The sequence below is a fragment of the Anopheles maculipalpis genome, chromosome 2RL (genome assembly GCF_943734695.1).
Source record: "Anopheles maculipalpis chromosome 2RL, idAnoMacuDA_375_x, whole genome shotgun sequence".
Lineage (NCBI taxonomy): Eukaryota > Metazoa > Arthropoda > Insecta > Diptera > Culicidae > Anopheles > Anopheles maculipalpis.
The window spans coordinates 42,921,585-42,936,339 of NC_064871.1; the positions used below are offsets into that span (position 1 = coordinate 42,921,585).

Sequence of the window (14,755 nt, forward strand, 5' to 3'; positions counted from 1 at the left end):
TTTTGGGAATTCCTACCTTAGCTGAGTTCAACTTTACCCTTTTTTCAAATGAGCCAAACTCTTTACATGACAACTATGAGTCAGCATGACGATGACGAGGTACCCCCGCCATCCATGGTCGAAGTCAACAGTGTCATTGAACAGCTGAAATGCAACAAACCAGCTGGCAGCGATGGGCTGGTGGCCGAACTGTTCAAGATGGTTCCGGAGAGGATTTCCGCCATCATGCATCGGCTGATTGTTACGATTTAGGATCAGGAAGAACTACCGGAAACTGAGTGTCATACACCCGGTGTAAAAAAAGGGTGACAGGATAGACTGTGTTAACTTCCAGGCCATCACACTCCTGAATGCCGCCTATAAGATCCTGTCCCGAATACTATTCTGCAGACTGGAGCACCTTGCTACAGATATCGTCGGAAGCTACCAAACTAGATTTGTTGGAGGCAAATCGACAAGCGACCAAATCTTTACTCTACGGCAGATCCTCCAAAAATGCCGGGAGCACCCGATCACTACAAACCACCTGTTCATTGACTTCAAGGCGGCCTACGATACCTTAAATCGGAACGAACTATGGAACACAATGCAGCAGTACGGATTCCCTGGGAATCTGGTGAGAGTATCGAACATCTTGTCGGAATCGTTCGAATCTCACCGGGCTCTGAAGCAAGGAGACGGACTTTCCTGTTTGTTGTTCAACATCGTTCTGGAGGGTGCCATGCGAAGCGCGGGATTCAACATCCGGGGAACGATTTTCACCCGATCTCTACAATTCCTTGACTTCGCGGATGACATCGACATCATCGGACGGACAACTGCGGCGGTGTGCGAGGCGTACATCCGACTGAAACGCGAGGCCAATAGAATTGGATTGGACATCTGCTTGCCGGAGGCTCTGACCGTGATAGAGCCCGACTCGGAAGCAGAGTATCAGTTGATGGCGACGATCTCGATGTGGTAGAGGAGTTCTGCTACCTTGGTACGATCGTAACTTCGGACTACAACGTATCAAGGGTATCGTGCCTACTACGGACTCCACAAACTCTTGCTATCCAGTAGACTCCAACAACACACGAAATGCACAATTTACCGCACCTTGATCAAGTGGAGTCGGAGAAACCTGTCAAGTGGATCAAGTGGAGTCGGAGAACCTGTCGGAGATCTTATGCAGCCGTGGATGGAAGAGTACCGCCCTAGACCGAGTTTCCTGGAAACTGATTGGAGACCTTACCATGTCGACGCGACGTGCTCAATCCTGAGAAGGCCAAGAAGAAGAAGAAAAAGAAGAAACTCCTTACATAGTTTTAAGTTTGTATAAAAAGACACAATTCGGCAGACATAGTTCAACTGACCTTTACAGTCAATTTCTATCACTAGCCAACCCCTTGGAAAAAAGCGCCAGCAAAATTTAACAGAAACAATCAAAATTCTACTATCGATTTATCATCCGTTCTACGTGTCCGATTGGATTATCTATGTTGGGTAAACTAACCCAGATCTGGACGATTGTTGAATTGATTTTTCATAGAACGCACAACCCCACGTACTTCACCATTACGGTTGCTAAGCACACACCTGGCCCACAACAATTGGACCGTTGCTTCCGTGTTCTTATCAAAGCCGAGTATTAACCAAACAATCAACACAGTCCAAACCGCCCACCCATGTACGCTGTCTAGTAGTGGAAATCCGATAACACACACACACCGTCCCCCGTGCGAAGGTATTCCCTCCGAAGTGTGTCACGCACCTGGTGGTGGCGCACTGGTTTCTTTTATTTCGTTTTTTCTTTTTGGACCTGCGGTTAGGTGCACGCTGCACTCGGCGTTTCAAAGGTTGTGGAGGCTCGCTAGGCGGCCGGTACAGTGTCACAGACCTCATGAAAAGCCGACATCATCAGCCCATGTACTGGAAACTCTTATCGGCTGTCGATTGACATCCAATTTCGGGCGCACTCGTGTGTTGACGGCCGTTATCTGTAAGCCATTATTTAAGTGCTCGGGGTTGCGCTGTTTCTTATTTTTACCATCTGATTGATTTACGATAAGCGTGTCCCTTTTCGGGGTAGTAGGGGTGCACCTGTGGTTGTGGCGTTGCTGCCGACGGGGTGTTGATTTTTTAGGTACGATTAAACAAACCGATTGCTAGTTCAGATTATCGCAAAGTACGATCGCACCCAGCGTACCGGTAAGCGTAAGCGAGGGAGTAAAAAAATGACTCGACTCGATTGTTAGATAAGATGTACCGGATTCCCCCATTTATCACTTTATGCCACCAGTGTGCGACAACAGGTGTGCAAAAAAGGTGGAGGACTTATTGATAAACGGGGTGTTTGAAAATCCAGCTCGTGTGCGATAACTGGGTTAGATTAGAGTGCGAGTGGTCGCTAATATGGACGGTACTGAAGTACTCTTGGTGCTCGATTATCGCACATCGGTTTCAAGGCCGCCAGAAGTTTAATGCTGACGTAAAATCATACCGGCAAGTGTTTTTGTCGGTTTAGTGCAGTTATAACACTTTCTACTACGAGGAAATGCTATTGGCACACGATAATAGAAAAATAGAAAAAAAGTTTTTAGCAATCATTTTTAATGTTTTTTTTCACAGGTTTTTCACATGAAAGTCTATACAAAAACTCCGAACAAAAGCGTTTCATTTTAGTCTTCATTTCCGCTTGCATTTCGCTTGATTTGCGGTTTATGCACCACTGAGCGCTTTAGCTTAGCTCTTCCGAATCCGGGTTTATTTGCAAATCTGTCAAGTCTGTTGACAGTAATCAAGCAAAGTGCCACGATCGTGGCTCTCTCTCTCTCTCTACATAGCTCTACCGGCAATCTCTTCCAGCGTCCGCATAGTTGCTCTTAGCTCAACTTCATCTCACGGATAAAACAAACCATTGAGCTGTGCAAATAAAAGCACCGAAGCTTTTTAATGTTCCCCATCATCTTGCTCCTCCAAAAACTTTCCTAGAGGGAAGCGAGTGATGATCACTCACATTTCGGTCGGTCACGGTGTACGGTGACTTCAAGCTCCACCAACTTCCTCAAACGTTCGCAGTAGAGAATTGGAGGAAGCAAGTAGATATTTGCCTGTCATGACTGTGACTCATTTATCACGCATGAAATCAAACGAAATTCTTTGCCGGCGCTGATGCTGGAATCCGCGATTGAGTCATTGCTGACGTATTAGCAATTAGTAGTTCAGAATGCGGAATAAAAGCAGCGGAATTACTTGCGATAAAAAGGGGCCGCTCGGTGGTGCAGGCGACATCGGCGCCAGTCTTCAAACGGCAGGACCGGGGTTCAAATCCCATCCGGACCGTTCCTCCGTAGGTGTTAGGACTGTGACTATACAAGTAAGCGATTATTCATAAGTCAAAAGGAATACCACCAGGGACGTTCTTACGAAAAAAAAAACTTCAGATAAAATCTTCTATGACTAAATCAAACTCGAGAAAAATTTTTAAGACAAAATAAAGCTTTAAAGCTTTGTTTCAATCCAGGACTTAAGCTTCCTCAGTTCGCAATATATTAGCTAACCAGTTTACAGCCCCAGGATTTGCAACGCCTACTTGAAGGAAAGGACAAACATAACTTACATTTCTGACGGTGTTGGTCGCCCCAGCACAGGAACCGTGCCTCACGTTCGAACGTTCACACGTGTGTTGCTTTTCTTCCTTCGGCGTTCCGGAATCACCACAAACACACACACACAAACACAATCCTTTCCAGCGTCACTGAAATTTTCTGCTAAAGATGGTGCTGGTAGTGGTTCCGAGAAAAGCGTTTTCCCACGCGTGTTTTGTGGTTTTTAGATCTTGCTTCTCCTCCTTCCACTCTTCCCTTTACGGCGAGCCTACGCGCTCGGGATGGCTAACTAATACTGTTGAATAATAAATCCTGTGGCGGCGCGGGGTTTTCCTACACTTTTTGTTGTTGTTGTGGTTGTCGTTTTTCTTCCGCTGAGTGGGCGGATATCTTCTTCCGCTGTACACCGGGTCACACAGAACTGCAACCAGAGCGACAAACACACAGGAATAAAAGGACACACGTACAAAATATCGGTATGCTTTCGTGTGTGTGTGTTTGTATAAGGATAAATTGGCCGGTAGCACACAACTGCACCAAAAATGACGGCAACGAATGGGGCAAAACGCGCGGATCAGGACGATGGGTGTTTTTATTAAGCACTTTTCTCTCTATTTTTAGGGCTACGGGTGGCTGCTGCTTTGCTGGTTTGTTTGTGCTGATTTATGAAAAAGGATGCGCGAGAATGTGTATCCGTGTCTCTTTGCGTGGTGCCGCCTTGTGGCCTTTAGGAAAAACCCCGTTGTAGACACACAAGAATAACACACTTCCGCAACAGCAGTCACCCCACCACCAACCGCTTTGCTAAACCACTATACACACACAAAATTTCTTCGTACGAATGCGCAGAATAAGAATGGAACTGATATGACACACTTTACCGCGAACTATATGTTCCCCCACTACACTACACTGCACTGGTTGGTGTTTTCCTTCCTTCACATTGTCCTGGCACATCACTTTCTATCCTTTCCCGCCCTTTGCATCATCATTCCCCTTCTTCAAGGTGAAACGGATATGTCGATCAACTTTCCATTGCGATTTACACGTAGCAACGGCGATGATTGTGTTGGTTGCTAGGCTTGCCTACTGCGAAGGGGATGATCGTGGTTGTTGCTGCATCGTCCTTATTCTGCTACGACTTTAAAAACTTCCCGTACTATTTATGCTTTTTTTTTGTACACGGACTGCGTAAAGGAAGAGAAGAAAACAGAATATAAACAATTAGTTGTGAATTGTGAGCATTGCATGAAATGCTGTCTTTCGGTTTTTTTTTTACTGATATAGCAAGGTAAACTGTGTGTATGTGCTTCTCTTTATTGGTATTTCCTCTTTTTGCTTGCGAGTTTTGCACCTGTGCGTTACGAAGAAGACGAGGTTGATGAGGATGATGATGGAATATTTTGCACAGAAGAATATTGCGAGACCCGAGCACTGGGTTTAGCTGTCAAAATCCAAAGCATATTCACTCTCACACTGGGGGATCCTCCGGTGTTGAAGAGTTTATTTGCTCTCGGATATGCTGCACAAGAGTGCTGCAGAAAAAAAAGCCGACCGTCCAATCATCTCTCTTTTCTTGTGCGTGAGTTCTCACGGTTCTCGATGATCAGCTTTTTTTCGATTGCTCTCGTCCCCCACCAAAAAAAAAAATAGTTTTGTGATTCGCACAATTGTTCCTCTGTAGTAGGAAATTAATGAAATACTTGTAAAAAAAAATTAATATGTTTTGTAATTTCCAAACATTTCGTAACTGTTCGCATCATGCTAATCTTATGCGAGAGAGCAACCACCTTAAAAAGACAGGACAACGAGGAGTCTCAGCTGATGGGGTAAGATAGAAGAAGAAGAACAAAAAGTGGCTGGCTCTAGTATTTGCGGCTGAGCAAAAATATCGTTTGCATGCCATCTCCCTTTATCGTTTGTGCTGGGCGGATACGGGAAGAGCGATTTGTTTTATATCCATCTCGCTTCTTCTTTTGAGGTAAGAAAAAGCAACCCCGTTCTTTGAGGGGGATGAAAAAAAATCAAGTTATACGATGAAGAATTTTCGTGTGTAAAATTCTTCGTATTGAGTGCATTATTAACAGACTTTGGATGGATTTTTCAGGAAAAATTGATGAAGCATTGTTTGGAAAAAATTTCACAGAGGTCACAGCAACACATAACACACGCACACACTATTATTGGGCAAGTACCACCAGCTCAGAGAATAAGGATGTTGTTGATGATTCCTAAGAGCAATTCGACGAAAAAGAAAAACACATCCCCCATCTACCTACGGGGATGATTTTCTCGGAACGGAAAATGCTCTCAATCAGCGAGAGAGTAAGAGAGAGAGAGTACGTAAAGAAGCATCGCACACTGCGATGGTTATGAGCGTGTTTGGCCGATTTGTTGTTGTTTTTCATGCCCCAGAAGGTTGCTCTTGGAGATGGTAGCAGCAGCTGCTGCTGACCGGACACGGGGGGGGAAGTTGTAAGCAAACATGGGTTTGGGAGGGTTGCTTTCGAGTTCGAAAAGCAGATGTTTTTCGATAACCAGCCAAGCAGCAGCAGCTGACGAGCCGGTTTGAGGTGGTGTGGGTGTTTAGGGCAAGTGAACGAGTGAGAGAGAGAGAGAAATCGAGAAAGAGGACAAGCGAACCAGAGAAGGATAAAAACCCCCTGAAGATGATGCTATGGTGGATGAATGCTTAGAAGAAAGGGAAAAATAAACACACAAATAATGGTTTACGCTGTACTAGCAGAATATGAGAATGAATTAACTACGAGCAAGAACAAGAAGAAGGGGCGCAAGCGAGAGAGAACCAGAGAGATTTGCTGTGTGAACGATTATTTATGTCCTTCATAAAACAAATCCGATTCGGAAAAGAGTATCGCACATGGACCTAGCACAAAAAGGATAACCTAATTTACCGAGGTGTTTGATATAAAAGAAAAAAATCACAAGTCAAGAATTAGGTGGAACAATCTTAGATCGATTGCATGAAGGCTTCAAGTGACTCGGGGAGTTGCAGCAAATGTAGCAAGAAGAGGAAGAAGTACAAGCGCAAGAAGGCACTGTTGCGTGCAGCAAACTATAGACGTCAGCCGACGACGGGTCAGCCTTATATTAGAGCTCCATCTCCTCCATCCATAGTAGCCTTTGAGAAATGATGACAACAAAGGGAAAGCAATGGGCAGTGCGAAAACTTCTGGCCGCGATTGCTTGGATGAGAGCGAGTGGTGGTGGTGGTACGCTAGGTTCGAAATTTTCTTTCACACAACCACAAAACTGCGTCACACGAAAAACCCGTCATTTCTTGTGCATGTTTAGAAAAAAGGGGTTTTCCTCGCACACACACACAGCACCGTCAACTAAACCGTTTTTCATACACCAGAGGCACACACACACACACACATGCACACGTACGCTGGGGGGAGAAAGCACACCCATACGTACAAACACACACGTACACGCAATGCACACGCACCTCGCGTTTCGGGGGAGCCGTTGGGGGGATGATGAATGGAGAGTTAAAATATACACACGCACATACGTTCCACCACGGGATGGAACAACAATCCGAACCGTGGCTTGCTGGGCTTCCGGGGGGTGTTTTCTTCCGATTGTTTGCAATCCCAACAAAACGCACACAAAAACCGTGCACACCCGTTCCAAAGGGACACGACTTGCGCGACACACCGAGACTGTGAACTGTGTTGGCTCGTACGCGCGTGCACGTCTGGACTCTTCGGAGTGCGCTACCAGCGCTGCTTTGCCAGTCCGCGAGTAAACCGCGAACCCGCGAGACGGTGTACACTGTTTATGAGAGAGAGAGAGAGTGAGCGTAAATTCGCGAGAGAGGGAGAGAATGCGCATGTTCGGCGTGTTGTTGTACGCGTGTATGCAACGATGATGGTGTTTCTATCTCGCTTCTTTCAGCTGAATATGTCAGGGGTAGTTTTTATGAGGGTAGGTTGAAGAATGCTGCCGTCATCGTCACCATCATCATCATTGACGTCGGTATCAATGCAAAACAAGCACTGTTTGTGTGGATCGTGCTTCCAGCCAGACAGACAGCAGTACTGGGAACGTTTCGTGACCTACCCATCAAATAGAAGCGAAAGAAATGTGTTGAATGGGGCATTAAAAAGGAGCACCAAAACTTAAGACAAGCCGACAACCCAACCACTTTGCATATCACTTGCGGATGTCGTTTTTTTTGTTGTGTTGAGTTGCTGTGGATTTGCTTTGATTAGAAAAATTTGCTGTAAAATATTATATTTTAAATTTATCAAAATTTTTATCCCTACTTTTAGGGACATCGATACTAACGAGCAGATCTTTCAACTCCCACAATTGGGTCATATGCTCACCACAAATGCTCATTTACCCATATACTAATGCTCCCCCTTAGAGATATCACCGATAACCCCACAAGCGAACCCCAACTCCCGTAAGGAGGTTAAGAAACTTAAACGCAAATACGGAGTTCGTCACGCGAGACAAAGCGCGAGAGAAGCTGCCGTTATTTCATCGTGAACCGAGGGGATAAAAGGGAAATGGGGAAGGAAATCTCGTTCTTTCTTCTTGTGCTGTTGTTACCTCAACACACCCCACATCCCGGTGCGATGTCAACCCGTTGTCCCGAAGGACAAAGAATCCATCTGAGCTTGAGTTTGTAGGGTTTTCGTTCAACGATCTTTCCGAGTGAAGAGAAGGTGTGTATGTGTGTGTGTGCTGTTTTCTTTTTCTCATTACGGATGCTATTGTACCGATCGCAAGTGAATAATTGCACTGGAGCAATGTACGTAAAAGGTTAAAAAGGATGCAGATTTAAAACAGTTGATCGTTGAGGGATTTCGCCTGGAGTTTATAAATGCATTCGGTATGCAAAAGTTTCTGGCTCTTTTTTTTGTGAGAATGATAAAATTTGAATATTATCAGGAGGTTTTTTTTTGGGTAGTTAAGTGTACATTTTGATGATGCTAAATATATGTTGATCGTTTTCTAAAAACGAACTAAACATATTTGAAATTATTTAAATGGAAGAAGTTTTCTCCTTTCTATTCTTCTTCTCCGTCTTCGTCTTCTTCTCGTCTCTACGATCTTCTATATCAAGCCGGCCATCTAATAACCTACAAAACCTATCGATATTACGTAATTGGATAGTCTGTTCTCACTACCAACATTCGTCCAAATGTGGACATTGAGAAATTTTTTTTTTTCAAATATTTTTAAACAAAGTTAATTGTTTGAAAGCCATATAGTTATGAAACAAAACTCCAAAATATTATACACTTCCATTCATAATCATAATAGATATAATTCACTGAACTTGATAAACATTTTGGGAGGTTTCTTCAAAAACGTAACGATAAGTTTTCAAAATTTGTTGCGTTTAAATGTTGTAAAAAATATTATAAAAGCATTGAAAAGGATTTTCTAGGAAAGGATGGGGCACCTCGGTGGTGTAGGTGCCGGTCTTCGAACGGCAGGACCGGGGCTCAAATTCCATCCGGACCCCTCCCCCCGTAGTGGGGACTGACTAACCTCACTACGTGGTATTCATAAGTCAAGCGATACGGCCAGGCCGTTCTTACGAAAAAAAAAGGATTTTTACCATATTTTTAAATAGTATGATAAAAAAATGAAATTGTATCAAAAATGTTGCATATTTTGTTTCAAATGTTACAAAAAACTTACAATACAAACTTACGACTTAGAAAAACAAATTTAAAATACTTCATCTTTCATAGTCTTGTACTTTGTTTTTGTTGCTGTAGTGTTAAAAACTGCTCCTATTTGCCCCTGTAAATTTGATAAGCATTTAAAATTTAATAGTAGCTGCCATACTAATATAAAGAAATAGAAATCAAATTAAACAATAAAATCTCTTAGTTTTGATTGTTTCAAATTAAATTTTGCATAAAAAAATTCTGCAGGTACTAATTCTGTAACGATGTTATTTGTGATATTAAGATTTATAAGTTTATTAAAAAGTTTAAGAAATATAGAATTTTAAGAATTCATACAAAAACGTTAAATTCATTATGCCGCACGTTACTCCTTTAGCCATATTGAGAATCCATTAATTCGCGCCATCTAGATTTCTTAGGGCAGCCCAATGGTATAGACAACATCGGCGCCGGTCTTCAAATAACAGGACCGGGGTTCAAATCCCATCCAGGCCGTCCCCCGTAGTGAGGACTGACTATCCAACTACATGGTATCACGGAAATCCAACAGCTCGCATACCATCCGCTACCTAGTCTCAACCAAACCAGTTTACAGCAAATGATGGTCGACAGACTTCCAGACTCCAAAGTCGCTATGGAGTCACCTTCCACGGATTGGCAATGGATCTGGAAAAAATAATGGCTGTATTTGCTGGTGCACAACAAGGTGTCACACGAACTGGTGCTCGACAGGATGTATCGGTCTCCTACAGCCTGCTCATTCTGCTCAAAGAGACTCTGGAGCACAAGTTTGCCCTGTGCTCTAGGGTACCAGTGCTTGGATCATACTGATACAGGCTATGGAAGCCATTGTTCCAAACCACTACCTCAACTTCCCTTCCTTCCTTTTATCTATTTTAAGTCACATTATCATAAGTACGAGGATTCCTATCCTACGTTTGTTTGCAAATTGCAAACATTGTTGGAAACAACAATGCTGTGATTGATGAAAATATCCTTAAATTTTCTTTGTAAAACATGTACTACTGTGCCTGAAAAATAAAGTGACTGCGTTTTTTTCTTCTATGGTTTTTTTTTATTAGGTCGAATGAAGGTAATCCCTTTCTAATGCAATGCACCTCTTCCACCTCTTCTCCCACTCCTCGAAGCTGGTGGAAAACGCGGATGTAGGGATGTCCTTTAGTTCCGCCGACGCTACAGCTTCTATCTCCTCGATAGTGTCAAAAAGGTTCCCCCGAAGCGGCCGTTTTAGCTTGTTGAACAGCCAGAAGTCGGCTGGTGCCAAATCTGGCAAAAACCGTATCATCAAACGACGATTCTTCTTCCTCTTTTTAGCTTAACGACCTCTAAGGTCATGCCGGCCATCGAAAATGACTTTCTAGACTGCCGATACCACGTAGCTGGTCAGTCAGTCCTCACTACGGGGGGACGGATCCGGATAGGATTTGAACCCCGGTCCTGCCGTTCGAAGGGCGGCGCCCCAAACTACGATTATTGACCACCAAAACCCTTGATTTGGACGACGTGGGCGTCGTCTGTCGAGGTAGATGGTCTCCCCAGATGGTCCTCGTCTTCGACCTTCTCACGGCCATGCTTGAAATCACTGTAACAATTGTACACATTTTTCTTCGGCATAGATTCTTCCCCGTAGGTTTTTTGTAACATTCGCAATGTTTCCGCAGCGTTTATTTCTTTGCGCCAATAAAATTTGAAACATGCGCGTTGCTCCACAAATTTTAACATTATGAATTTAGACAAAAACACATGACGTAGCACTCCGAAAACAAATTGTCACCCCTAGCTGGGTTGATTTTGTGATTTGAAACGTGGCAGAACTGTCAAAAACATGCATATTGACAAACGAAAAATAAAAACAACGGGGCTTCTTTTGACGTGCGAAATTTGACATTCAATGTTACCTTAACTTTCGGACACAGTAGTACGTCGTCCCTATATCTGATCCACTTTTCTTTTGTAAACTAGCTTTTAAGTTGTTTTGGATAAACAACGTAAACCATTCGATGGCCGGCGGTCGTTAGAAGGCTTGAAGCTCGTTTAGTTAAGATGAAGAAGAGAAGAAGAAGAAGATTTCCTAATTATAATTATGATACTTAGATAAAATCAAACCAATATTTAAAACATACAACATTAATTGCTTCGAAAAACTAATGTCCTCTCTAAGCTAAAGTTAGCTCCCTAGCTAACTAATGTTGGTCTAGGCTGAACTGCTTGTGCTACGGGTTCGGAACGGTCCGGATGGGTTTTGAACCCTGTTCCTGCTGTGAGAATATTGGTGCCGCTACCGTCTGTACCATCGAGCTGCTCAAGTTTTGTGCTGACGAGTGTGTTGAAAATGGCTCTATGTCCCAGCAATCCAATCAGCTAACGATCGACGAAGTTTAACAGCGTTCAGTATCAGCACTTTCCTAGACAGAATAAATTGGAAATGATGGGGCACTTCCTAACTTCCTAAGCAAAAACCGATTCGGGCTTTCAAACACCGGAGGAAGGAGGCCAGCTCCCGATCATACCTGATAATCTTGTATAATCTTAAAATACACTAGAATCAGATGAGATGAAGGTTTATCCTCATCCGATGAGCTTTGTGGCTTCAAGGTTCCATACCATAGGCTCAAGAAGTTTCTACGACTGTCGTAACATATTTCAATTAATGAAATTTTAGTACACTCTTGTTCTTCATAAAAATGAAAATGTTTCAGCAAACAATAAGTTGCTAAAATAGACCAAAAATCGTCAAAAACCTTATATTTATAGTACGTATAAACACGATAATGGGTTGTTTCCCTTGAGCCAAACCTTCAATAAAACTTTTTATAAATTACGCCAGCAAGTATATTTTTAAACCAAGTTTAAAAGATTACACAAAACAAGAACATAAAAGAACACCTCTCAAACAAGTTCACGACATTCGTTTATGCAATTTCGCATTCGTGCATACCGTAGAAAACTGTGTCCTGTTTTTGATGGTTGCGTAAGGTACAAAAGAACGCAGAAAACGCACCGCGGAAAAAGAAACTCTGTTTGATGATGAAAGCAAAACAAAACTGTTATTAATATCTGAAGCACTCTAAACACAGAATTCGTCATACAGAAATAGTAAACTCCCGCACTGTTAGATAATAATAAAACCAGTGCCCTGCCAATGTCAGTTCCGTCAGCATAGCCAGGTCTTCTGGGACACCTTCTGAGACGGATTTGTGAGCTGTGGTCGAGACAGGTTTGTGGGCCAGGCGTAGATGTAACATTATGTTTAGAGTTGGTCCTTTTATTTGGTTGGACACGGACGAGTGGGCACGAGTTGGTCCTTTACCTCATCTGCATCTGTCACAGTCTGTTACGTAGACGGAGCGTTATCCTTGTTAGCTTATCGTCTCATGTTGTTGTGATACTGTTGCATCATTTGCAACTGTTTTTACCGTGCATCCGGGCTCGATCGAGCATGGTTAATGAACTAGCAGCAGCAGCAGCAGCAACAGCACGTGTTGTGCAATATGCTTTGGTGGGTGTGATAGGAGCTTTTTTGTGAAAGAGAATCTCTACTTTCGTGAAGGCAATGAATGGTTAACGACTGGAAAATGTTTAATTTCTTTTCCACTATTTAAAGAACCAATCAATTATCAATAGAAAACTATCGGCACATGTGCAGTGTCTCAGTGTTCATGCCCTTAATTCTACTCTCAGGGTACGGTTTATGCTGTGTGCTTCAACTGGCCCAGAAGCGGAACACCCTTGTGCGCGATTGCGTTAGCTGGTTGCGTCCAGTTCAGGGTCAATTTACTTAGCGAGCGAGCGTGTGGGGAGAGCTTTGCGTATGGTTTACTAATTTGCTTCTCGTACGCATTTCGGTGCTATAGGGCCAAAATGCTTCAAACAACAACACAATCTAACTGTGGCAAGAGTGGCTAAGAAGGGAGTTGACCTCAATCTACGCACGATAGTGCGCTTAGAAGGCGGGGGGGGGGGGGGCGGCCCAGGACGCATGTGTGCTGTTTGATGGCCCATTTTCGGTTCACATTTACGCACGCACGCGACTGTGACAGAGAAACTGGCAAGGCGAGATGATAAAAGGGCGAATGACGATCAAAGTCCAGGATGATTGCGGAACGAGATTTCACCCTCATGCAGTACAGTTCTTTGTGTGCGTAGCATATGCATTGGACGTTACGAACGAACCAACTTAGGAAATATTAAAAAATTAGTTTTCTTTTGTTACATTTCTTACTATTAATATCGTTTTTTGTGCATTGCGAAATTTTCCAAACAATCAAAAATACCTTACCCGTTAATTTGCTGTTTCGGATTACATATGCTAATTGCTTCTTTAAAAAAACTGTAGCAAAGTTGTGTATGATTCAACCGTATTTCGCAATCTCCATTCTAGTGTTGAATGTGTAAACCACCCCTTAAGAAGAACAAAGTTTAAAACAAGAGGCAGTTGGTAACAAAAGAAAATACACAATTAGAATATTTCAAGTTATTTGCTTCCCTGATTAGTGTTTTAAGGGGTTATCTAAATAAAAGAAACTCAACCCACCCAAACCACGCAACCGTTGGAAATCTCCAAGGAAACGAATTTGTAACTGACCACACACCTTCTTGTTCATCAAAGTAGGCTTAGGAAAAGCAAACAAAACCTCAAATAAAAGAAATCGTTTTATAACGACACCGTCGTGTAGGGTTGCTTGGTTGGTTCGGAATGGTGTTCCGTCATCAGGCTTCCGGGGTGGTTCTGCAACAAACACACACACATACGCGTCCAGAAGGCCGCCTCATCGTGATAGTATGACCTCTGCGTTGACTTGCTTTTATTGCCGGTAAGCTATTCCGTTTGGCTCATGCAAAAGATAAACCTAATAAGTGGAAGAAGCTGCTAGCGAAGCTAGAAAAAAAAATCACACGAACCTCTCTAGCAGCTCTAGCCATTCCATTCTTGCACCATCCCTTGCGTCTGTCCGCCAGCACAGGCTGGGTGTGTTGGAGCTGAAAATCAGCTGAATCACGGTTCTTCCCAGAAGATTGCCTGCTTCGGCTCCTATAATCGCTTCTCTTTTTTTTTCTTGTTTCCCTTGTTGCGCGGTTGTTGCTGCTGCTGCACTCACCATGCTCGTTTGTTCGTTCTTTGTCTCGATCGATTGCGTGATTCCTGCTTAGTTAGGGGTTTCGATTGAAGGGTGCGTGCTGGTGGTTAATGTGTTGTTTGGGGCTAGTGAGGCGGAGAAAAAGTAGAGATAAAGTAAAGGGAAACGAGCTGTGGTCGACCAAGTGCGTGGAGATGATGACGCTTAGAATTGTGAGCCCATTCTGGAGTAAAATATCGGATTGCATCGTGAGCGAAGGGATATGAGAAGAAATTGATGAAGGATATTAGAAAAAAAACCTTTGTACGTGAGTCAAAGTAGCCCACCGCGGATTAATGCTTCATTCAGAGTAAATGAGAAGAGTATTGTATCCAGTAAGAAGTAG

At 43.3% G+C, this 14,755-nt stretch overlaps 1 protein-coding gene across 2 annotated transcripts in view; it reads right to left on the minus strand.

The window, feature by feature from the left end:
* LOC126556944 (hypoxia up-regulated protein 1) overlaps nt 1-14,755 on the minus strand; it is a 284,918-nt gene that overhangs the window by 262,156 nt on the left and 8,007 nt on the right. Inside the window, exon 1 of one of the 2 annotated variants that reach the window (XM_050212521.1) lies at nt 7,338-7,347. The exons of the other annotated variant lie outside the window; for it this stretch is intronic. The gene's annotated coding sequence lies outside the window, so the exon portion shown is untranslated. Of the gene's footprint in view, nt 1-7,337; nt 7,348-14,755 lie in introns of those variants that run through there. 2 annotated transcript variants of the gene reach the window in all.